The sequence below is a fragment of the Chiloscyllium plagiosum genome, unplaced genomic scaffold, assembly GCF_037043375.1.
Source record: "Chiloscyllium plagiosum isolate Xiang-an unplaced genomic scaffold, Cpla_swu_hap1 HiC_scaffold_28, whole genome shotgun sequence".
NCBI lineage: Eukaryota > Metazoa > Chordata > Chondrichthyes > Orectolobiformes > Hemiscylliidae > Chiloscyllium > Chiloscyllium plagiosum.
The window spans coordinates 13,339,259-13,366,057 of NW_028270166.1; the positions used below are offsets into that span (position 1 = coordinate 13,339,259).

General features: G+C 43.1%; 1 long non-coding RNA gene across 1 annotated transcript; it reads right to left on the reverse strand.

Moving 5' to 3' along the window:
* Window positions 1-5,474: 5,474 nt before the first annotated feature.
* On the reverse strand, window positions 5,475-26,371 carry LOC122565107 (uncharacterized). Its single transcript, XR_015751899.1, has 4 exons — window positions 26,239-26,371; window positions 12,136-12,267; window positions 7,260-7,370; window positions 5,475-5,790 (listed from the first exon to the last, which is right to left on the reverse strand). It is a non-coding gene; the product is annotated as an uncharacterized LOC122565107 (long non-coding RNA).
* Window positions 26,372-26,799: the final 428 nt, after the last annotated feature.

Genomic DNA, 26,799 nt, shown 5'->3' on the forward strand with positions numbered 1-26,799 from the left:
GTGTGGAGATCTCAGTGGTTGCTTGGCCACCCTCAAGAATTCTTATTCCTTTCAAATAAGAAGTTAACAATGTTGCTTTGCATGCAATGTCCACCTTGACTGTCTGTTTAACTGTCTGCCTTTCCACAGAATAGCCTATTGTGTCCTGTACACTGCAAAATGTCAAAGATGTAAAATGTGGAAGAAACCAGCTGGTGACTGACAGATTCATCAGACACCCCTCTTGTGGTCAGCGACTTTATTTACAGTAAAATTCTACAACAGCCAGAAACTCAATGGTTTAAGCTACTTCCACGGTTTTCCTTAACTCCAACGGGTCTAAACATATGTTGTTGTGTCCTCTATGGATTCTGTCTAGGTCTGGATGTTGAGTTTCCGTCCTGATCTCTTGAGGTTGCTCCCTTAGACTAAACGCTGAATCTGCTGCATCTCTGTCTCTGCCTTATAGAACAGTGGATACTGCCTGACTCTCAGAAGTTCCAATGAATTGTTTTATTTACTAAAACACAGAATACTGGTATTTGTATTTCAGCTGCCCAGCATTCTTCTTCCATTCCTCTCTTCATAGTCTCGGGAGCATTTGAATTACATTACACCATGTATATCATCAAGCTTTTCACTGTGCCTCGGTACACATGACAATAAATTCAATTCAATTCAATTCAATCAATGCATTCTCATTATACAATGGCTATTGTGCATTGGTCTATGGGTATTGCCACCACTGAGCAGAGAAACAAACCTACATTCATAGAAAAGCAGCATAGCAGTGTGACATCGTGTGACAATTAATTGAATTCAGGCTTGCTTCAAATTAAATTTTCCTACAGAAAAATACACATTAACCCCAGGATTAATACTATACAGTATGTGTGGAGACGTTTTATTACTCTTCATGGGATGTGCGCGTCACTGGCTGGGTCAGCATTCATTGCCCATCCCCAGTTGCCCTTGAGAAGGTGGTGGTAAGGTGCAGTCCATATGCTGTAGATTGACTCACGCTGCCCTTAGGGAGGGAACTGCAGGATTTTGACCAAGCAACAGTGAGGTAACAGCAATATATTTCCAAGTCAGGATGGTGAATGGCTTGGAGAGGAACTTGCAAGTATTCCCATGTATCTTCTGCTATTGTCCCTCTAGATGGAGAGGCTGTGGGTTTGAAAGGTACTGTCTAACGAGTCATGGTGGATTTTTACAGTGCATCTAGTAGATGGTACATGCTGCTGCTACTAAGAGATGGTATTGGAGAGAGTGAATGTTTGTGGATGTGGTGCCAATCAAGAGGGCTTTGTCCTTGAATGGTGTCAAGTTTCTTGAATGTTGTTGGAACTGCACTTATCCAGACAAGTGGGGAGTATTCCATCACACTCCCAACTTGTGCCTGTAGATGGTGGACAGGCTTTGGGGAGTCAGGAGGTGTGTTACTTGCCACCATATTCCTGGCTTCTGAACGCCTCTTGTGGCCATTGCATTTATTTGGCTTGTCCAGTTCAGTTTCTCATCAGTGATAACCCCAGGATGTTGATAGTGGGGGATTGATGATGATAAGGCCATTGAATGTCAAGGGCCAATGGTTAGATTCTCTCTTCTTGGAGATGGTAATTGTCTGGCATTTTTGCAGTGTGAATGTTACTTGTCACTTGTCAGCCCAAGCCTGGGTATTGTCTGCTGCATGTATACATGGACTGCTTCAGTTTGAGAAGTCACAAATGGTGCTAAACATTATGCAGTCATTGGTGAACATCCTCATGACTTTACGATGGAGGGAACGTCATTTATGAAGCAGCTGAAGATGATTGGGCCTAGGTCACGACCCTGAGGAACTTCTGCAGAGATGTGAGAGAGCTGAGATGATCAAGAAGCACAACCATCTTCCTATATATCTCCAACCAGTGGAGTGTTTGCACCCTGATACTCATTGATTCCAGTTTCGCTCGGGCTCCTTGATGTCAAGGGCTATCACTTTCACTTCATCTCTGGAGTTCTGCTCTTTTGTCCATGTTTGAATCAAGGCTCTACTGAGGTCGGGAGTTGTGTGGCTCTAGCAGAACCCAGTCTAGGTGTCACTGAGCAGGTTATCATGAGCAAGTGCTCCTTGATAGCACTGTTGATGGCACCTTCCATCACTTTACTGATGATAGAGATTAGACAGATGGGACGTAATTGGCCAGGTTGAATTTGTTCTGCTTCTTGTATACAGTACATCTCTGAATAATTTTTCAATTGTCAGGTAAATGTCACTGTTCTATCTGTAGTGAAACAGCTTGGCCAGCAGTAGGTTCTGGAGCACATGACTTCAGTACTATTGCACGAGTGTTGTCAGGACCCATAGCCTTTGCAGTATCCAGTGCTTTCAGCTTGATATCACTTGATATTTGTAGGGGGATTTCACAAGACTGGTTTATCCAACTCAGTTCATGTTCTCCGGCCTTGGAGGTGAGCAAAGTTAAGTGAAACTTAATTCCTTGCAATTCCAAGTTGTAGTTGTGTGATGCCATTTGGACAGTGAAAGAAACAACAGGTTCTAACCAGGAGTAATTGTATGTGTTGTAGTTGTATTGTGAGTGGTCTGTTGATGTGCAGGTGAACTGTTTTTAATGGTGACATTCTATCATCTGTATGAGAAACACACACTCTGTGTTCTAAAGCAGTCAAGATGGCAGGAGCTGTTGGGAATTTGCTATGGCTTTGTTCATATGTACAAAGTTATGGTTCAGGTACTCCCAATAATGAAAGATATGCCACTTGGGTCAACATGGCTTTGTGTGTGGGAAATCATGTTTCACAAACTTGATTGAGTTTTTTGAAGAAGTAACAAAGAGGATTGATGAGGGCAGAGCAGTAGATGTGATCTATATGGACTTCTGTAAGGCATTCAAGAAGGCTCCCCATGGGAGATCTGTTAGCAAGATTAGATCTCACGGAATACAGGGAGAACTAGCCATTTGGATACAGAACTGGCTCAAAGGTAGAAGACAGAGAGGGGTGGTGGAGGGTTGTTTTTCAGACTGGAGGCCTGTGACCAGTGGTGTGCCACAAGGATCAGTGCTGAGTTCACTACTTTTTGTCATTTACATAAATGATATGGATGCGAACATAAGAGGTACAGTTAGTAAGTTTGCAGATGACACCAAAATTGGAGGTGTAGTGGACAGCGAAGAAGGTTACCTCGGATTACAACGAAATCTTGATCAGTTGAGCCAATGGGCTGAGGGGTGGCAGATGGAGTTTAATTTAGATAAATGTGAGCCGTTGCATTTTGGGAAAGCAAATCTTAGCAGGACTTATACACTTCATGGTAAGGTCCTAGGGAGTATTGGTCAACAAAGAAATCTTGGAGTGCAGGTTCATAGTTCCTTGAAACTAGAGTCACAGGTAGATATGATAGTGAAGAAGGCATATGTTATGCTTTCCTTTGTTGGTCAGAGTATTGAGTACAGGAGTTGGGAGGTCATGTTGTGGCTGTACAGGACATTGGTTAGACCACTGTTGGAATATTGCATGCAATTCTGGACTCCTTCCTATCAGAAGGATGTTGTGAAACTTGAAAGGGTTCAGGAAAGATTTACAAGGATGTTGCTAGGGTTGGAGGATTTGAGCTATAGGGAGAGGTTGAATATGCTGAGGCTGTTTTCCCTGGACCGTCAGAGGCTGAGGGGTGACCTTATAGAGGTTTATAAAATCATGAGGGGCATGAATAGGATAAAGAGGCGAAGGCTTTTCCCTGGGGTGGGGGAGTCCAGAACTAGAAGACAAAGGTTTAGGGTGAGAGGGAAAAGATATAAAAGAGACCTAAGGGGCAACTTCTTCACGCAGAGAGTGGTACGCGTATGGAATGAGCTGCCAGAGGAAGTGGTGGAGGCTGGTACAATTTCAACATTTAAAAGGCATCTGAATGGGTATATGAATAGGAAGGGTTTGGAGAGGTATCGGCTGGGTGCTGGCAGGTGGGACTAGATTGAGTCAGGATATCTGGTCTGCTTGGTCGAGTTGGACCGAAGGGTCTGTTTCCATGCTGTACATCTCTATGACTCTAAAGAAAATCCAGCTCATTGCTTTCAAATCTTTCCATCCACAACCTTGTTTCTCACCATCTCTGTCATCTCCTTTAGCTTGCAACCTTCTGAGATATTAAGGTTCATCTGATCCTGGCTCTCTTATTTTGTTTAATAATGTCCCTGTGCAGCAACTTGAGATAGTTTATAACGTTAAAGGTGCTAAATAGATGCATATTTTTGTTGTTGAATCAAGGCATAGTGGAGAGAGCGGGAAATATTTGGACCAGTTTAGATTATGAAAGTACCACAACAGACTTATGACTCAATTTTTTTCACACTCTCAAAATACACAATGTTCATAACATCCTTACCCAATTATTAAATCATTTTTATTAATTTTCCAGTGGATATCAGGTAACCAAATGTCTCCTGAATTGTGAGTACAACCTTTTTAGATTAATTCTGACAAATTACATTGCTACTTGTAAATCCATAAAATGGTAGTTTTGAGTACAGATCAGCGTAATGTGAAGAATTAGAGAGATGGTTGTCTGCTGATAAAGTCACTGTCCTTGTAATATAGAGATCTGAGTTAATGCTCAGGAGATAAGGGTTCAAACCATGGTTACTTGTGGAATTTAAATTAAATTAATATATCTAGAATTGACAGCCACTGTCATTAATAGTAACAATGAAGCCATCCTAGCTAGTTGTAAAAACCCATCTAGCATCACTGATGCCCTTCAGGGAATGAAATCTGCCACCTTTGCCTGGTCTGACTTACACATAAATCCAGACCCACAACAATAAAGGTAACTCTCAACTTCACCTTCTGCAGTGTCAAAAAGTGTGGTGCAGGAAAAGCACAGCAGATCAGGCCGCATCTGAGGAGCAGGAGAATCAACGTTTCAGACATCAGCCCTTCATCATTTTTAATGAAGGGCTTACGCCCAAAACGTTGCCTCTCTTGGTCCTCAGATGCAGCCTGACCTGCTGTGCTTTTCTAGCGCCACACTTTTTGACTCTGACTCTGCAGTATCTGCCATTCTCACGTCTGCGCTCTCTCTCTCTCTCTCTCTCTCTCTCTCTCTCCACCTTCTGCAGTGCCTGAACAAGCCACTCAGGGTTGGGAATATATGCTAATTTTGCCAGTGATGCCCACATCTCATCAACAAAATGTTTAAAAATACCAGATACCCTGAAAGTATGACATATCTTTCAGGAGACAGCCTGCTATTACCTTGTCACCAAATATATATCAGGGCTGAGAGTGTGGTGCTGGAAAAGCACAGCAGGTCAGGCAGCATCCAAGGAGCAGGAGAATCGACATTTTGGGCATAAGTCCTTCATCAGAAATGTATATAACTCCATCATTCATCTCTTGTAATATTCCAGAGCATTTCTGCACCAACTTCAATGAAAAATTGTTAAATATTTGATGAAAATGAGTTCAGGAGTGATAGACAATTATGGTAAGGCACATTTTAATATTGTTACAAGTACCATACAAATGCTGACTGGCTTGTTGCCTTCAGTAGTAATGCGTGCATGTCACTATCTAAGCAATTTTTTTAATCATATTCCAAAGAAAACTCCATTGAATCTGATAAAAGGCAGCCCTTTATTATTCATTTAAAGACTACAGTGCTAGTTAGTGTTTAATTATTGTCGGTGTGATCATCTTCGGAAAAGCATAGAATCGGCAGTCTTTGGGAGGAATGAGATCCATAACACAGGTCTGAATGTTCTCCTTCTTGAAACCAGCCTCCACCAAATGAGGCACTTGCATTTCCTGGATGGGTTAAAAATGAAAATGCTTAGGAATATGTGAAACAATCACACAATCTTGTATCTCCTGGAAATTCAAGCTGTTATCCTTATTTACACACAATAAAGAAGTTTTGACATGCAAATCCCTGGATATTTTAGGTGCTCATCAAGATGAGGGCCAAGGAAACAAAACATTTTCCATCTCAAGCTCTGACTGTTACCATTAGGTAAAGTCTTGACTGTAAATTAAATCTCCCTCTGTGAGTTTGCCAATTTGATGTTAATTGATATTACCACCTCTGCAATAGGTGGGACATGAACCTGGGCTGCAAGTTAGTGTCACTACCATTGCACTACAAGACCCTAGAGAGGGAAGGCATGTGGGCCACATCCTGTGCAGACATACATTGCTGAGCAGGTGGGACTTGTACCCAGGCCTTCGATCCCACAGGTAGGGACACTACCACTGCGTCATTGGAGTACTTGGGTTTTATGGGTTCCATTGTCACTGGAAATTGGATCCACGCTGCCTAAATTATCTAGAAAAAAAGGCATAAATATCTTCCCATTCTTTGAAATAGTTTTATGTGGCCTAGATTTCTTTTTGTGCTCTCAAATATAAATCTTACTGCTGTGGTTCTGTTTGCCGAGCTGGAAGTTTTTGTTGCAAACAGGGACAGGCCACTATAAATGCCGGAGGAAACACCACAGAAGCGCTTCACAGGAGGCTCCCAAGCACTGAGGATGTCACCTAGACAGGGGATGAAACGTTTGCAACAAAAACTTCCAGCTCGGCGAACAGAACCACAGCAACGAGCACAAATCTTCTCACAAGCTTTGAATAAATCTTACTGTCAAAGAGTTTTGAATTATTTGAAGTATGCCCTCTGAGTGCCACTGTCATCACTGAATCAGATGTTTGTGACTTGCAGCCTCGCTGCAGGATTTGAGCACACCATCAACCCCAACACTTGGGAGTGCTGCTTTGTTAAAAATGCTGTACTTTCAGTGACCCAAGGTTGTCTTCACCAAGACATCGTCCACCCATCAGCAAAACACATTAACAGACCATTCCTTAGTGATTATTAAACTTTGCTGTGTGCAATTTGTCTGTCATCTTTGATCATGGAATAACAATGTTGGTGTTTCAAAAAGTAATCCATTAGCGGTTAAGCAATTCATGGGGTGGTCACTCCTGAGGATCTGAAAGACACTTTGCAATTGTATGTCCTTCAAATTCTTTCTCCCATAATTTTTGGTTTATTTTAATTCCAAAGGAACTATTACTTTAACAAACACAATTGAATTTTGGAAGCAGAAACTAAATCTAATGGCTGTTCAATGATTTTCAATCAACACACAATAAGATTACAATATTTTTAGGATCACTGAGAGGTATTTGGAGCAATCTGTGCATGCTGGCAGCTTCCAAATGGATCTTTCCTATATTGCATTGTGGTTTCAGATAATGGATGTTTGTTCTATTCCTACCTGGAACAATTTTTCAATGTCATTATACTTTCCCTTCAATAGCTCACCCCAGGAGGTGAGGTTGCAGTATGTACGCACGCCACCTGGTTTCAGCAAACGACAGGCATGACCCTGAAACAAAGGAAGTTTAATGGTTGCAGGTTTATTTCTTTGCATTTTCTCTTAGTGTCCTTGCCAGATGTACCTACTCGTTCAAATAACCAAACCCCAGCTTTGCACCAAGAAAATCAACATTAATATTAAGGTTGGGCATGGAGCTGAGCATCTGAATTATTTGTGTATACCCTGTGAGTGCCACACTCATCACTGAATCAGAAATTTGTGACTTGCAGCCTCACTACAGGATTTGAATGCACTATTAACGGTGCCAACAACACATGCGGGAAGTGCACCCAACTCCAGCTCCTCAAAAACCGAGTTAGGGAACTGGAGCTGGAATTGGATGAACTGTGGATCATCCGGGAGGCTGAGGGGGAAATTGAGAGGATGTACTGGGAGGTGGTCACTCCTCAGACACAGGATAAGGACAGCTGGGTTACTGTCAGGGGGACGAAAGGAACCAACAGTCAGAGCCAGGATCCCCTGTGGCCATTTCCCTCAGCAATAAGTTTTGGATATTGCTGGTGGAGATGGCCTACCTGGGGAAATCCATAGTTAGATTAGATTAGATTACTTACAGTGTGGAAACAGGCCCTTTGGCCCAACAAGTCCACACCACCCCTCCGAAGCGCAACCCACCCATGCCCCTACATTTACCCCTTACCTAACACTACGGGCAATTTAGCATGGCCAATTCACCTGACCTGCACATCTTTGGACTGTGGGAGGAAACTGGAGCACCCGGAGGAAACCCACGCAGACACGGGGAGAACGTGCAAACTCCACACATTGTCAGGTCTCTGGCACTGAGCCTGGCACTGTGGCTCAGAAGGGAAGGGGGCAGAATAGAAAAGCGCTAGTGGTAGGGGACTCAATAGTTAGACGGATGGACAGGAGATTTTGTAGTCAGGAACGGGACTCCCTGGTGCCAGGGTCCAAGGCGTCGCAAATTGGGTTTACAGGATTCTGAAGGGGAAGGATGGGCAGCCAGAAATTGAGGTCATATTGGCACCAATGATATAACCAGGAAAGGGATTGAGGATCTGAAAAGTGACCACAGACAGCTAGGTTGGAAGCTGAAGAGCAGGACGAGTAGAGTAGGTTTGCTACTGGTGCCACGAGACAGTAAGGTGAGGAACAGTCAGCGAATGCAGCTTAACATGTGGCTGCAAAGCTGGTGCAGGAGGAAGGTATTCAGATACTTAGACCATTGGGATGTCTTCTGGGGAAGGTGGGACCTGTACATGAAGGACAGGTTGCATCTGAACTGGAGGGGCACTAGTGTCCTGGGTGGGAGATTTCCTCTTGTGGTTCGGGAGGGTTTGGCAGTGGGGTGGGAACCAGAGCTACATATTTGAGAGGGGGGTAGTTGTAGATGGTACAGTGATAGGATGTAGTGAATCTATTGGGAAGGTTTTTCACGCAATGAAACAAATGGATCAGTTAAAGTGTGTCTGCTTTAACACAGAGAGTGTCAGAAATAAGAGTGATTAACTTGGAGCATGGATCAGTACCTGGGACTATGATGTTGTGGCCATAACGGAGATGTGGGTTTCACAGGGGCAGGAATGGTTGTTAGATGTTCCAGGGTTAAGAATGTTTAAAAATAACAGGGAGGGTGGAAAAAGAGGAGGGGGTGTAGCATTGCTAATCAGAGAGTGCATCACAATGGGCGGCATGGTGGCACAGTGGTTAGCACTGCTGCCTCACAGCGCCAGGGACCCGGGTTCAATTCCCGACTCAGGCGACTGACTGTGTGGAGTTTGCACGTTCTCCCCGTGTCTGCGTGGGTTTCCTCCGGGTGCTCCGGTTTCCTCCCACAGTCCAAAGATGTGCAGGCCAGGTGAATTGGCCATGCTAAATTGCCCGTAGTGTTAGGTAAGGGGTAAATGTAGGGGTATGGGTGGGTTGCGCTTCGGCGGGGCGGTGTGGACTTGTTGGGCCGAAGGGCCTGTTTCCACACTGTAAGTAATCTAAACTACAGAAACGAAGGCTGTCGAGGAAGGTTTGTCTACTGAGTCAGTATGGGTGGAAGGTAGGAACAACAAGGGAGCAGCCACCTCATTGGGGGCTTTCTATAGACCCCCTAATAGCAGTAGGGAGAGTGAAGAACTCATAGGCTGGCAGATTTTGGAAAAATGCAGATGTAGCAGGGTTGCTGTTATGCATAACTTCAACTTTCCCAATATTGACTGGAACCTCTTTAATGCAGATGGTTTGGATGGAGCTGTTTTTGTCAGGTGTGTTCAGGAGGGTTTCCTTACTCAGTATGTAGACAAGCCGACGAGGGGAGAGGCCATTTTAGATTTAGTACTCGGCAATGAGCCAGGACAGGTGTCAGATCGCGTGGTGACTTTGGTGACAGTGACCACAACTGCCTCACATTTACCATAGCCATGGAGAGGGAAAGGATCAGTTACCAAGGGAAGATATTTAATTGGGGAAAAGGAAATTATGACACTGTCAGACAGGAGTTGGATAGAGTCAATAGCCAGAGACTTTTCCCCAGGGCAGGATTGGCTGGCACAAGGGGTCATAGTTGTAAGATATTAGGAGGAAGGTATAGAGGAGACGTCAGAGGTAGGTTCTTTATACGAAACGTTGTGAATGCATGGAATGCGTTGCCAATGGTGATGGTGGAAGCAGAGTCATTAGGGACATTTAAGCAACTGCTGGACATGCACATGGATAGCAGTGAATAGGGGGCTGCGTAGGTTAGGTTATTTTATTTTAGATTGGGAATAATTCTCGACACAACTTTGTGGGCCGAAGGGCCTGATCTATACAGTACTTTTCTAAGTTCTATGTTCTATCAACCCCAACACTTGGGGAGTGCTGCTTTGTTAAAAATGCTGTGTTTTCAGTGAGCCTAGGTTGTCTTGACCAACACATTGTTCACCCATCAGCAAAACACATTAACAGGCCATTGGGCATCTGAATCCAGATTGAGAGACTGAAGAGGGAACAGGAAGAAGGAGTGGCAGAGTAGGTATTGGGGCTGGGGAGGAATGAAGAGGGTGAGAACTAGAAGTCTAGAGACAGACAGGAACATTCTGTGGGAGTCTGCTCAGATGTTATTGGTAGATTGCATCAGACCAATCACTGTTCAATAGCAGGAGGGCACATTGCAATAAGGGAAAGCAGGTTTCCCTCCTCTGTGTAGAGGGGATGTTTAAGAACATGGGGAATGGAGAAGGTGCTGTTGGTTGGTAGGGAATCTGGGAAAATGCCTAGAAAAGTGACTAAGGAGAGAATGGGACATCCATCAAACTATGGAGCTCCTGGCAATGATAAAGTTGTGCACCAGAAGAATAAGAGGGGATTTGATTGAAATGTATAAAATGGTTACAGGGCTGGACATAGACACAGGGAGGATGTTTTCCAGGGTTTGGGAGTCTGGAACAGGGGGTCACAGTCTCAGGACAGGTCATTTGGGACTGGGATGAAGAAACGTTTCTCCACTCAACGGATGGTCAATCTGTGAATTCTCCACCACAGAAGGTTATGGAGATCAAGTCACTGAGTATATTCAAGAAAGAGTTAGGTATTTTTGGATATTAAAGACACCAAGGGATATGGTGAGAAAAGCGGTATATGGCATTGAGGTAGGGGATCAGCGGTGATCATATTGAGTGGTCTAGCAGGCTGTAAGCACTGAATAGCCTGTACCTGCCCTGAGATTTTAAGTTTAAATTTTTCAGTCAACAAGATAAATTAGTGCAGTGAAAGCAAGTTGCTGGGTTAACTTGGGGAATGAGGCCGTCAGGTTTTCAAGCCTATTGTAGAGTCATATTTAACTGAAACGGGGACAATTGCTCAACAAGCAAATTAATTTGATGGAGCAAAAACACAAATCTCTATTTACAAAATTTCCAAATTCACCATTGACCCCCAATCCCTCACACCTCCCACTAACTCCAGCTCTTCATCTGCCTTATCCTATATAGATTCAATAAATGAGGCCATACATCACTCAAAAAGCAAAAATACCAGTCACAGATAAATGTAAAGAAAACCCATAAATAACAGCTCCAGGCCCCAATACAGAAAAGGTCTAAAACTTCCTTCCTTTATTTCCTGCTCATTTACTCTTTGCCCCCACAGGTTGGTCAGAGATGGTTCCCACCCCTAATCATCATCTAATGACTCCAGCTCAAAATAACGTGTGGACTTTGCTCCAATTCCCCCTGGGGACAGTAACTTGCCAATGTTAAATACCAATTCATGAATGAGGAGTAGCCACCAGGATAATGAGTTCAAAGAATAACATGCACCTAAGATTAAAAGATTCAAGAGGAAAGGTAAAGATAAACTGGAATAATTCAGAAAATTGAGGGCCAATCTTAAACCTAGAACCTAGCTTTTCAGAAAAAGAAGAACTTTCCTCAAAAAAATGATAGTGAAAATCTTGAACCTTCTCCCTCAAAAGATTGTATGGTGCTAAGTCAATTAGAACTTTTAAGTCTTAAGATTTTTTTTATTAGGTGAGGATATTAATGATCAAAGTCATGCAAATGGAGTTGAAGTACAATTATATTTGAATAATAGAAAATAACTTAGAGGCTAAATAGTCTGTATTTGCATAGCCCAGTGTGAATCAGCATCTTCATGCGTGGAGAAAAGCCATAGACCAATAAGGCAGAGTGTTACAAACTGGCAGTATTGTAATATATTGATAAAATTAATGACTCTATTAATAATACAGCAAACTTAATCACAATAGCAAAACTGGAATCAATGGCAATGGGGGGAAAGTCTCCACTGATTGGAGTCATACCTGACACATAAGAAGATGGTTATGGTTATTGGAAGTCAGTCATCTCAGCTCCATGACATCTTGACTGTGGAGTTCCTCAGGATAGTGTCCCAGGCTCAACAATCTCCAGCTGCTTCCTCAATGATCTTCCCTCTATCACAAGGTCAGAAGTGAGGATATTTCCCAATTATTGGACAATGTTCAGCACCTTTTGCAGATATTAAAGCAGCTCATGTGCAAATGCAACAAGTTCTGGACAATATCCAGGCCCTGAGTGACAAGTGGCAAGTAAAATTTAGACAAATGCCAGGTAATGACCATTTCTAACAAGAGACAATCTAACACCACCCCTTGACATTCAATGTTGTTACCATCATTGAATCCCCCCCTACCAATATCCTGGGAATTACCGTTGACCAGAAAGTTAACTGGACTCAACATGTAAATACAATGGTTATAAGAGCAGGTCAGAGGCTAGGAATACTGCAGCAAGTAACTCACCTCCTGACTCCCAAAGCCTATCCACCATCTACAAGGCAAAGGTGAGGAGTGTGATGGAATGCTCCTCACTTGCCTGGATGGGTGCACCTCCAACAACAGTCAAGAAGCTTGATACCATCCAAGACAAAGCAGCCTGCTTGATTGGTATCACATCTACAAACATTCATTCTCTCCAATACTGACTCATTAGGAGTAGTACTTATTGTCTACATGTTGCACTGCAAAAGTTCACCAAAGATTCTGAGATATCACCTTCCAAACCCATGACCACTTCCTTCTAGAAGGTCAAGGGGAGCAATTATATGGGAACACTACCATCTGAAAGCTGTCCTCTGAGCCATTTACCATCCTGACTTGGAAATATATCACTGTACCTTCACTGTCACTCGGTCAAAAACCTTGAATTCCATCCCTAAATGCATTGTGGGTTAACCTACTGCATGTGGGCTGCCGTGTTTCAAGAAGGCAGCTCATCACCACCTTCACAAAGGCAACCAACAACCCCAGGGCATCAATGTGGACTTCAGCAGTTTCCTCATTTCCCCTTCCCCCACCTCACCCCAGTTCCAAACTTCCAGCTCAGCACTGTCCCATGACTTGTCATACCTGCCTATCTTCTTTTCCACCTATCCACTCCATCCTTCCCCCCCGCCCGACCTATCACCTTCATCCCCTCTCCCACTCACCTATTGTACTCTATGCTACTTTCTCCCCACCCCCACCCTCCTCTCACTCTCTCCACCCTTCAGGCTCTCTGCCTGTATTCCTTTTGCTGTTACTGTTCCTTGGATGCTGCCTGAACTGCTGTGCTTTTCCAGCACCTCTCTAATCTAGACTCTGGTTTCCAGCATCTGCAGTCATTGTTTTTACCTACTGAAAATAAATGCTGGCCATCTATTGATGCACTCATCCCACAAGGAAATAAAAATAATGCAAATATACATTTGAGAAAAAAAGTTAAAAGGTTAAAAATCTGCAGCTTTGACAGTGTACTTTAAAATCCTCAGAAGAGTATAAAGGTAGTAGGAGTATAGTTAAGAGGGAAGTCAGGAGGGCAAAAAGGGGACATGAGATAACTTTGGCAAATAAGGTTAAGGAGAATCCAAAGGGATTTTATAAATACATTAAGCACAAAAGGATAATGAGGGAGAGAATAGGGCCCCTCAAAGATCAGTAAGGCAGCCTATGTGTAGAACCGCAGGAGATGAGGGAGATACTATAAGGGTATTTTGCATCAGTGTTTACTGTAGAGAAGGACATGGAAGATACAGAATATGGGGATATAGATGGTGACATCTTGAAAAATGTCCATATTACAGAGAAGGAGGTGCTGGATGTCTTGAAACTTATAAAGGTGGATAAATCCCCAGGACCTGATCAAGTTTATCCTACAACTCTGTGGGAAGCTAGGGAAGTAATTACTGGGCCCCTTGTGGAGATATTTGGATCATCGATTGTCACAGGTGAGGTGCCAGAAGACTGGAGGTTGGCTAGTGTAATGCCATTATTTAAGGAAGATAGTAAGGAAAAGCCAGTGAACAATAGACTGGTGAGCCTGACATCAATGATGTCCAAGTTGTTAGAGGAAATCCTGAGGGTCAGGATTTATATATATTTGGAAAGTCTAGGACTGATTGGGGATAGTCAACATGGCTTTGTGCATGGGAAATCATGTCTCACAAACTTGACTGAGTTTTTGAAGAAGTAATGAAGAGGAATGATAAGGGCTGAGCGGTGGACATGATCCATATGGCGTTCAACAAGGTTCCCCATGGGAGACTGGTTAGCAAGGTTAGATTTCATGGAGACATAGCCATTTGGATACAGAATTGGCTCAAAGGTAGAAGACAGAGGGTGGTGGTGGAAGTTTGCTTTTCAGACTGGAAGCCTGTGACCAGTGGTGTGCCACAAGGATTGGTGCTGGGTCCACTGCTCTTCATCATTTATATAAATGATTTGGATGTGACCATAGGATGTACAGTTAGTAAGTTTGCAGATGACACTAAAATTGGAGATGTAGTGGACAGCAAAGAAAGGTTAGCTCAGATTACAATGGGATCTTGATCAGATGGGCCAATGGGCCGAGGAGTGGCAGATGGATTTTAATTTAGATAAATGTGAGGTGCTGCTTTTTGGAAAGGCAGATCAGGGCAGGACATACACTTAATGATAAGGTGAAGGGGAGTACTGCTGAAAAAAGAGACCTTGAGTGCAGATTTATTGTTCCTTGAAAGTGGAGTCTCAGGTTGATAGGATAGCGAAGAAGGTGTTTAGTATGCTTTCCTTTATTGGTCAGAGTGTTGAATATAGGAGTTGAGAGATCATGTTGCCACTATTCTAGGACATCTGGAATATTGTGTGCAATTCTGATCTCCCTCCTATTGGAAGAATGTTGTGAAACTTGAAAGGGTTCAGAAAAGATTTACAAGGATGTTGCCAGGGTTGGAGGGCTTAAGCTATAGGGAGAGGATGAATAGGCTGGCTTATAAAATCATGAGGTGCGTGGATAGGGTAAATAGACTAGGTCTTTTCCCTGGGTTTGTGGAATCCAGAACTGGAGGGCATAGGCTTAGGGTGAGAGGGGAAAGATTTAAAAGGGACCTAAGGGGCAACTTTTCCATGCAAAGAGTGGTGCATATATGGAACGATCTGCCAGAGAAAGTGATGGAGGCTGGTGCAATTACATCCAAATGGGTACATGAATAGGAAGGGTATGGAGGGATATCAGCCATGTGCTGGAAAATGGGGCTAAATTAATTAATGATATCTGGTGGGCATGGATGAGTTGGACCGAAGGGTCTGTTCCCGTGTTGTACATCTCTATGACTCGATGTGGTTTATGTCATCTGAATCAATCCAAGGGATTATTGTTTGCCATTACTAAGGAGTAGGAGAAAGTGAGGACTGCAGATGCTGGAGATCAGAGCTGAAAAATGTGTTGCTGGAAAAGCGCAGCAGGTCAGGCAGCATCCAAGGAGCAGGAGAATCAACGTTTCTTCATTTCTGAAGAAGGGCTTAAGGAGTAGAGTGGAAAGCAACTTCAATTGTACACTCTTGTGCAGTTAAACAAGTCAATTTGGAAGCTTCTGTTTGAGATGTGCTAGTCCTCCAGAAACTTTGCTATAACATTATCTTGCTGAGATATGACTGGACATTCAGATATCCGGGACAAGGATACTTACAAGTGGGAAATGAAGATGGTATGGAAGTTACTCTGGCAGTTATGTAGTTAACATTGTACTGTATGCCCGGGATCATATTACAGGACTCCAGTAACAGATAATGGTCGTGCATTGTGATAGGTTAACTGAATCACTGGTAAATGAGCTAATGCTGAATGTCTACCACCTGATGAAGGAGCGACGCTCCGAAAGCTAGTGTGCTTCCAATTAAACCTGTTGGACTATAACCTGGTGTTGTGTGATTTTTAACTTTGTACACCCCAGTCCAACACCGGCACCTCCAAATCAATGCTGAATATGATGGTGTTGTCATGTGATAGGTTATGTGTGATGGAGGGAACCAGTGTGGCAGACAATGATTAGTTTAGAAAGATAAATCAAGCCAGCATGATTGGTTATGCTAATATTATCTGACAGTGCAGGAAGAACAACTGTGTAAGTTGCAGGAGAACAAAGAGCCTGCAGGCAGCCAGGGAAGACATTCACAGGGGAAAGCTCTCACAGCTTTGATTTTGCAAGACTATAGTTTAATTTCGTGAAGGACTTTCTGTGTCTCCTGGTAATTTCTTTTATAGAATATGGATTAATTCTTCCACAACAATGGCAGGCATCAACACAGACAATTGGGAGACAGTCATCAATAGTCAGGACCTCTGAAAGCTGACAGCTCAGAGGGACATTGGAAAAGATGAATAAAAATGCAAAGTTCAATTTCCCAAGAAGAGGACTCAGAGTAAAAGCTAGTGAGGAGTGATTTGGGCCATTTTACTAACTAATGGTGCTACATAAATGCAAGTTGTTGTGTCATCAAATTTTATCTTTGGTTGTGAAAGCAAATGAGTTTTTTTTTCCTTTTCAATTTATTTTTTAGGAATTCTCTACGATACTTAACCGTTGTCAGAAGGAACCTGGCATACGCACCAGTTTGCTTTTATAAAGGTAAATGCAAGGAGCAGCTCAGAATTTGACAATGATGAACGAACATCACTTTCACTTATTCACAGGTTTTCTGTGGGCTTTTGCCGTGGAATTTGCAATGATTAGGAATCTGAGGCAGCACACTGTGCTCTACACAGGATCTGGGATCTGAACAATCAACTGTGTGTACGTCATCAGGTTAGCAACTGTTACTGAGTATAAGCAAGTGTAAGTAACAGCTCAGTGCTAAATCACCTGATGAAGGAGCGTCGCTCCGAAAGCTAGTGTGCTTCCAATTAAACCTGTTGGATTATAACCTGGTGTTGTGTGATTTTTAACTTTGTACACCCCAGTCCAACACCGGCAACTCCAAATCAGTGCTAAATCATGTACTGAAAGTAAAACAAACAGAAGGAAACAAAGATGTGATTAGAACACAGAGCAAAAGTATAAGTATTTTTTGTCCAGAAAGAAAGCCTGAAAACAATGACACTCCACTCCTTTGCAAAAGTTCATTTTCAGACTCCAAGAGATTTTTTTGTTGCTGGTTGAGACTTATTATGAAGTTAAACATTCATTTATATTTGAACGAACAAACCCTAACATTTTTGGTGAGCTCAGTGTGTATCTAACACATCCCTCCCTGAATTTGAACGTATGACCACATGGCAAGATGACAGAGTCAGCCTTCCCTCTTTTGAGATGATTGAGGTTTGTGGTCAACTCTGTTAAGGGTTCAGTGATGATTTGGAGATGCTGGTGTTGAACTGGGGTATACAAAGTTAAAAATCACACCACACCAGGGTATAGTCCAACAAGTTTAATTGGAAGCACACTAGCTTTTGGAACCACTCCTTCATCAGGTGGTTGTGCTTAGTGTGGTTCAGGTGCATTGCTCTGGCTTAGCAGGCTCTCCACCATATAATTGATTTAAATATATAATAGGTCTGGATAGTTCAGTCAGTAGAGTATTAGACTTTTAATCAGAGGGTCCAGGGTTCAAGTCCCTGTTTAGGTGATGCATATAATTGAGGTAAAGGCAGTGGGTTGAGAAAGTTAGAGTTCCCTCACTAGTTTTTACTTTGAGTCCTCTTCTTGGGAAATTGAACTTTGCATTTATATTCATCTTTTCCAATGTCCCTCTGAGCTGTCAGCTTTCAGAGGTCCTGACTATTGATGACTGTCTCCTAATTGTCTGTGTTGATGCCTGCCATTGTTGTGGAAGAATTAGTCCATATTCTATAAAAGAAATTACCAGGAGACACAGAAAGTCCTTCACGAAATTAAACTATAGTCTTGCAAAATCAAAGCTGTGAGAGCTTTCCCCTGTGAATGTCTTCCCTGGCTCCCTGCAGGCTCTTTGTTCTCCTGCAACTTACACAGTTGTTCTTCCTGCACTGTCAGATAATATTAGCATAACCAATCATGCTGGCTTGATTTATCTTTCTAAACTAATCATTGTCTGCCACACTGGTTCCCTCCATCACACATAACCTATCACATGACAACACCATCATCTTCAGCATTGATTTGGAGATGCCGGTGTTGGACTGGCCAGCTCTTTTCTGGCCCAAATCACTCCAAAGGAGTGTAATCAGACAAAAAAAAAACAGTTGAAATCAAGTCAAGGAGGAGACATTAGGTTAAAGGTCCATCAGAAACAGGTTTTAAAAAGCACTGTAAAGAAGGAGAGTGGGTCAGACCCACTTTGGAGGGAAATTCAGAACTTAAGAACCTAAATGGCTTAAATACAGAAATTGATGATAGGTACAACAGGAACATGATCAGATGGGCCAATGGGCAAAAAAGTGGCAGATGGAGTTTAATTCAGATAAATGTGAGGTGCTGCATTTTAGAAAAGCAAATCTTAGCAGGACTTATACACTTAATGGTAAGGTCCTAGGGAGTGTTGCTGAACTAAGAGACCTTGGAGTGCAGGTTCATAGCGCCTTGAAAGTGGAGTCGCAAGTAGATAGGATAGTGAAGAAGGTGTTTAGTATGCTTTCCTTTATTGGTCAGAGTATTGAGTACAGGAGTTAGGAGGTCATGTTGCGGCTGTACAGGATATTGGTTAGGCCACTTTTGGAATATTGCGTGCAATTCTGGTCTCTTTCCTATCAGAAAGATGTTGTGAAGCTTGAAAGGATTCAGAAAAGATTTACAAAGATATTGCCAGGGTTGGAGGATTTGAGCTCTAGGGAGAGGCTGAACAGACTGGGGCGGTTTTCCCTGGAGTGTTGGAGGCTGAGGGGGTGACCTTATAGAGGTTTACAAAATTATGAGGGGCATGGATAGCATAAATAGACAAAGTCTTTTCCCTGATGTGGGGAAGTCCTGAACTAGAGGGCATAGGTTTCGGGTGAGAGGAGAAAGATATAATTGAGGTAAAGGCTCAGTTGGTTAGCACTGCTGCCTCACAGCGCCAGAGACCCGGGTTCAATTCCCGCCTCAGGCGACTGACTGTGTGGAGTTTGCACGTTCTCCCCGTGTCTGCGTGGGTTTCCTCCGGGTGCTCCGGTTTCCTCCCACAGTCACAAAGATGTGCAGGGTCAGGTGAATTGGCCATACTAAATTGCCCGTAGTGTTAGGTAAGGGGTAAATGTAGGGGTAAGGGTGGGTTGCGCTTCGGCGGGTCGGTGTGGACTTGTTGGGCCGAAGGGCCTGTTTCCACACTGTAATCTAATCTAATCTAAATATAAAAGAGACCTAAGGGGCAACTTTTTCACACAGAGGGTGGTACGTGTATGGAATGAGCTGCCAGGGGAAGTGGTGGAGGCTGGTACAATTGCAACATTTAAGAGGCAGTTGGATAGGTATATGAATAGGAAGGGTTTGGAGGGATATGGGCCGGGTGTTGGCAAGTGGGACTAGATTAGGTTGGGATATCTGGTTGGCATGGGCGAGTCGGACCAAAGGGTCTGTTTCCTTGCTGTAGATCTCTATCACTCTGTGATTCTATATGATGCCAACATCAGCTGCCGTTAGAAAACGTGTCCTATGTTGCAGAATGGTCGAACTGAATTACTCCCTCCCTTCACTGCTACAGCATTTAGGTCATAAAATGATCTGTTGGCAGAATAGAGAACAGATACACGATTCATATTGGTTTAAGGAAGATGGAGTTTACATGAGTTAAAGCATTGCCCCAAATGACAACTATAAATCTTAATTTGAGCTGCAAATCAGCCAAGATTCACCTTTAATGGTTCTAATAAGAGAGTAGAGACCACTCATGCAGAGATATTTTTTAGATGTGACTGTCAGGGAAATTCCTGTTGGAAAAGGAGTTGCCTCTCTGTCTCTTTCATAATAACTTGAAGTTATTCTTACTTACATTCAAGCATAAATCGTTGGCCTTGCAATTTGAAGCTGAGAGATGACTACACCAAATGTTAAATGCAGACCTGGGATTTTGTCTGGCATATAATTATTTTCTATTTTAAATAAGGTGTGCAGGTTTCTCTCTCCCTCCTCCCCAGAATGCCTCCAATTATTTTTTTCTTTTTGAAGCACAAACTCTTGTCCATCTGCAGGAATTCAGTCATCCTTTTGGTCAATGAGTTAAAAAAAAAATTATGTTTTCATCACTGAAACCCACACACATTGATTTTCCAAAAGAGATCACAAGCTAATGATCAGAAGCTGCAAATCCTGGCTCAATTTTCTCATTGGAGAGAAAAAAGTGAGAACTGCAGATGCTGGAGATCAGAGCTGAAAATGTGTTGCTGGAAAAGCGCAGCAGGTCAGGCAGACAAGGGAGGCGTGGTAGTAGTTTGGCGCACCGAACTTTACACCACTGAGGCTAAACACCAGCTCGCGGACACCTCCTCCTACTGCCCCCTTGACCATGACCCCACCTCCCACCACCAAACCATCATCTCCCTGACCATCCATAACATCATCACCTCAGGGGATCTCCCATCCACCGCCTCCAACCTCATAGTCCCACAACCCTGCACCGCCCGTTTCTACCTCCTGCCCAAAAACCACAAACCTGACTGCCCTGGCTGACCCATTGTCTCAGCTTGCTCCTGCCCCACCAAACTCATCTCTGCATACCTCGACACGGTCTTGTCCCCCTTAGTCCAAGAACTCCTCACCTACGTACGGGACACCACCCACGCCCTCCACCTCCTCCATGATTTTCGCTTCCCCGGTCCCCAACGCCTTATCTTCACCATGGACATCCAGTCCCTGTACACCTCCATCCCCCATCACAAAGGACTCAAAGCCCTCCGCTTCTTCCTTTCCCGCCGTACCAACCAGTACCCTTCCACTGACACCCTCCTTCGACTGACTGAACTGGTCCTCACCCTGAACAACTTCTCTTTCCAATCCTCCCACTTCCTCCAAACCAAAGGAGTAGCCATGGGCACCCGCATGGGCCCCAGCTATGCCTGCCTCTTCGTAGGATATGTGGAACAGTCCATCTTCCGCAGCTACACTGGCACCACCCCCCACCTTTTCCTCCGCTACATCGATGACTGTATCGGCGCTGCCTCGTGCTCCCACGAGGAGGTTGAACAGTTCCTCCACTTCCACCCCGACCTCAAATTCACCTGGACCGTCTCAGACTCCTCCCTCCCCTTCCTAGACCTTTCCATTTCTATCTCGGGCGACTGAATCAACACGGACATTTACTATAAACCGACCGACTCCCACAGCTACGTAGACTACACGTCCTAACCCCTGTAAAAACGCCATCCCATATTCCCAATTCCTTCGTCTCCGCCGCATCTGCTCCCAGGAGGACCAGTTCTAAAACCATACAACACAGATGGCCTCCTTCTTCAAAGACCGCAATTTCCCCCCAGACTTGGTCGACGATGCCCTCCACCGCATCTCTTCCACTTCCCGCTCCTCCGCCCTTGAGCCCCGCCCCTCCAACCGCCACCAGGACAGAACCCCACCTACCACCCCACCAACCTCCATGTACAGCGTATCATCCGCCGTCATTTCCGCTACCTCCAAACGGACCCCACCACCAGGGATATATTTCCCTCCCCTCCCCTATCAGCGTTCCGAAAAGACCACTCCCTCCGTGACTCCCTCGTCAGGTCCATACCCCCCACCAACCCAACCTCCACACCCGGCACCTTCCCCTGCAACTGCAAGAAATGCAAAACTTGCGCCCACACCTCCCCCCTTACTACCCTCCAAAGCCCCAAGGGATACTTCCATATCCGCCACAAATTCACCTGCACCTCCACACACATCATCTATTGCATCCGCTGCACCCGATGTGGCCTCCTCTATATTGGGGAGACAGGCCGCCTACTTGCGGAACGTTTCAGAGAACACCTCTGGGACACCCGCACCAACCAACCCAACCACCCCGTGGCTCAATACTTCAACTCCCCCTCCCACTCCACCAAGGACATGCAGGTCCTTGGACTCCTCCATCGCCAGACCATAGCAACACGACGGTTGGATCCTTGGATGCTGCCTGACCTGCCTGACCTGCTGCGCTTTTCCAGCAACACATTTTCAGCTCAATTTTCTCATCTCCAGCCAAGTAGCACTAAGACTAGTAATATCATTAAACAACTGAGATTAACAACCTGGCACAGACTAGTGGAAAAAGTTATACCTTGTAAATTAGTCTCGGTCAGTTATGGACAAGGTATAGTCCATGAGGCTACCGCTTAATAATTAAGCTAATGCTGAAAAGAAGAAATGTTTTGTTGAAAGTTTCCATCAAACTCTCATCAGGGCATTTTGTGTAAAAAAGCCATAGTTCAAAAATCTGACAGTTTGTATCAAATTGCATGATGCTTTGGCAGTTCACAAGAATTCTGCATGGTGGGGGAGTCTAAAACCAGAGGACATAGATTTAAGGTGAGAGATACAAAAGGGTCCAGGGCAACAATTCTTCCATACAGAGGGTGGTGATTGTCTGAAACAGTTACTAGAGGTAATGGTGGAAGCGAGTACAATTTTGTCATTTAAGATCCATTTGGACAGGTACATGGATGGGATGGGTTTGGAGTGAAATGGACCAAACACAGGCAAATAGGACTAGTTTAATTGTGAAAACTGGATGAACAAGTTGGACTGAAGGGCCTGCTTCCATACTGTAAACCTCTCTGATTCCATGGCTCTATGACTCTAAGCAGGGGACAAACTGTACCCAATCTCCCTTGCTTGCAAATTCACAACAGTGTGCAGTTGATTGTGCAATTTGACAACATTTGTTGGATAATCCTGAATGAGCAAGCAATTAAGCTGATAATTAATAGAGTGTCATCAGTCAGGTTCACAGTATGGTGTATTTGCTTGTACTGAAAGCTACCTATGTTAATGCACTATGACCTGTACTTTGCAAACAGAAAGAATATGGGCATGCATTGCTCTCGTTTCAACTGAACAAAATAGACAATGAACATTCATTGGTTCATTTCTCAGGGCAGATGATAGATATACATTGGTTCATTCATAGAGTCATAGAGATGTACAGCATGGAAACAGACCCTTCGGTCCAACCTGTCCATGCCAACCACATATCCCTACCCAATCTAGTCCCACCTATCAACACCTGGTCCATATCCCTCCAAACCCTTCCTGTTCATATACCCATCAAAATGCCTCTTAAATGTTGCAATTGTACCAGCCTCCACCACATCCTCTGGCAGCTCATTCCATACACATACCACCCTCTGCATGAAAAAGTTGCCCCTTAGGTCTCTTTTATATCTTTCCCCTCTCACCCTAAACCTATGCCCTCTAGTTCTGGACTCCCCGACCCCAGGGAAAAAAACTAATCAGAGTTAACCTGTATGGCTTAAAATTAAATAAAATGCCCGTCTGTTATCTGTCAATCAACATTAATAGGTGCATTTTCCACAGAAACATCACTACTAATCAGAGTCCACTGGTCAACCAATCAGCAATCTCCTGTTATTCAGGATAACTGTTGGTTTTCCCTTGAGTTTCTATTCTTTTGAAATGTCATGATGAGTGCAAGACAAAAAAATTGAAAATAAAAATGCTTTTTCTGCACTATACATTCTGTATTCCTAGGTGACTATTTAAACTAATAATTAAATGAAAATGTTTTTATCACCAATTTAAAGTTCTCATCCAAATGCTCAAACCTTTTATGGCATTGGCTTTTCCCAGCTTTGTCAATTCTTCCATCCGGACAATACTCAGATCTCTTTGTTGGTCCAATTCTGGCTTCATATTTCTATGACTTCCATTGATAGAGTCATAGAAATGTACAGCATTGAAACAGATCCTTCGGTCCAACCCATCCATGTCGACCAGATATCCCAACCCAATCTAGTCCCACCTTAAGCCTATGCCCTCTAGTTCTGGACTCCCCTACCCCAGGGAAAAGACTTTGTCTATTTATCCTATCCATGACCCTCATGATTTTATAATTCTATAAGGTCACCCCTCAGGCTCCTATGCTCCAGGGAAAACAGCCCCAGCTTATTCAACCTCTCCCTGTAGCTCAAATCCTCCAACCCTGGCAACATCATTGTAAAACTTCTATGAACCCTTTCAAGTTTCACAACAACCTTCCGATAAGAAAGGGACCAGAATTGCACGCAATATTCCAAAAATGGCCTAACCAATGTCCTGTAGCGCTGCAAAAAGACTTCCCAATTCCTGTACTCAATACTCTGACCAATAAAGGAAAGCATATCAAATGCCTTCTTCACTATCTATCTACCTACAAATCCACTTTCAAGGAGCTATGAACCTGCACTCCAAGGTCTCTTTGTTCAGCAACACTCCCTAGGACCTGACCATTAAGTGTATAAGTCCTGCTAAGATTTGCTTTCCTAAAATGCAGCACCTCACATTTATCTAAATTAAGCTCCAGCTGCCACTCCTCAGCCCATTGGCCCATCTGATCAAGATCCTGTTGTAATCTGATGTAACCTTCATCGCTGTCCACTGCACCTCCAATTTTAGTGTCATCTGCAAACTTACTAACTGTACCTCTTATACGCACATCCAAATCAAGTGAACAGCATTTTCTGTAAAAAGATCAACCTGTCAACACAGTTCAAATCAGTATATAAAAGTTCAGAACATTTCCTAATCAATGATCATTTATCATGTACGCTTAAAATCTTTAACCTTTAATCTTTAAATCTTTAATTCTTTAATCTAACCTATATGAGCTTGTTCATGACCTGTGTAGTTTACTGTTACAGTATTACTTAAAATACAAGGGTATGAAGTGTATACAGAAAGACTAGTGGGCAAACAGCCACACGAATTAAACAGTCCTGCCAGTGTTGCAGAGCAACTAACTTATCAAGAGTTTGCCACTTAGTGGTGCTATGAAGGAAATTACCAATGACAAACTGGATTTGAAACTGAGTGTAAAATATATGCAAATGGTGGCTGAGCTGGAAAAAATTAGTTTGTGGAATTCTCTTCCTTAGAAAGTACTGAAAGCTGGCTTACTGAATTTATTCAAGGCTGATTTAGATTTTTGATAAACAAGGTTGTTGGGGCTATAGAGGTGAATGGGCAGTAAAGAAGAATTGAGACCACAACCAAATCATCCATGATACCATTGAATAGTACAGCAGGCTTGAATGGCTGAATGCCCTGATCCTGCCCCTATTCGTTTGTTTCAGTGTGTTCCTAATGACAGCAATTCTAAGCCTATTCAGTTGAAACTAGTATGATAGCCAAATCATTAACTCACCTAAACCAGGCTCTGAAATACAAACTAGCTTCCCATAAATTGGCTTACTCAACACAGATAGAGGAATGACTCTGAGAATCATTCTATTAGCACTGTTTAACCTCACTGAGCCATTGGAGGAGGTGGAGGTTTTTAACACCAGACAGCTACTGCTGGAAAGATATTCCTTAGGAATTTTGAACATAATCTATCTCCGACAATTCCACTTCACCAAATGTATAAATAATTTATAAGTCGAACCATCTGATGCAAGTAGATGTTATAAACAAAGTAGTCCAGGGTTGTCTAAATTATACAATTTGTATAAATAAACTAATGGTTGATAATGTAATGATATTCTGATCAGGCTTATTATTAAATATTCACAAAATATTCCAGGACATCAAGGTGCAAAACATTCATATCATTTTGTTTTCCATTTTAATTCCTTAAATTTTCCTTTCAGCCTTCTCACATCTTTATGCTCCCACAGTTCTGATCTCTCCCTCTTCCCTGGTTTATAGCCCTCTATTGTTGGTGGAGAGTTCAGCTCCTTCAATCCATAACTTAAAATCTTGTGATCTCCCCACTCTTCTTTAAGATCTTCCTTGAAACAAACCTCCCTAGCCAAACCTTTGATCCTCCACTTTTAATAGTTCATTATTTAGCTCAGCAACAAATGTTCTTTGATAACATACCAGTGAAATGCTTTGCTACAGTAATGGCTTTACATACATGTAACATATTGCTATTACTACTGAAAATTAGACCTAGTGATTTAAATGGATTCCTGTCTTCAGAAACTACTTCTAAATGACATTCGTAAAGAACACTTTAAAAATTTCAGAGATAAAAGACTGATGCCAAACTTACCATCAAAATGTGAGTCTGGTAATGTTGAGACTACATCCTCCCAGAGCTCCTTGAGAAGAACAATCTGTGTTGGAAAGCATAAATTACAGTTAAGTTATAACTTTCCTTTCCTAATTATTTGGGCACCAGCAAGAAATTGGGATTTAACTAGGAGGCCCTTTGGAAAAGAATCACTGCCAGAAACTTGAAGACCCAAATGGTTTATTTCTGTGCTGTACCATGCTATTATTCTATTACATTTGCCATATAAAGGAGACTTTTATTTATATGCAGTAATACAATCTGGCATATCTCAATGCACTTCCCATATCCTGTGTTACTCTGAAATGCAATGACTTTTGCTGTGTAGGCAAGGACGCATTGATCTTGTTGCATACAGCAAGGGCTCACAACTCTTAATCTTGGTATCTAAAGCAAACTTTTTAATTAACCAGTTTGTGGATGTCAATAGGTGAGAAGGCAAGGAGTGAGGGTGACAAAAAGTGTACAGAGGGATACAGTTAAATGAGGTGGCAAAAATTAGGGCAGTGGGCAAGTAAATAATATGGGAAAACATGATGT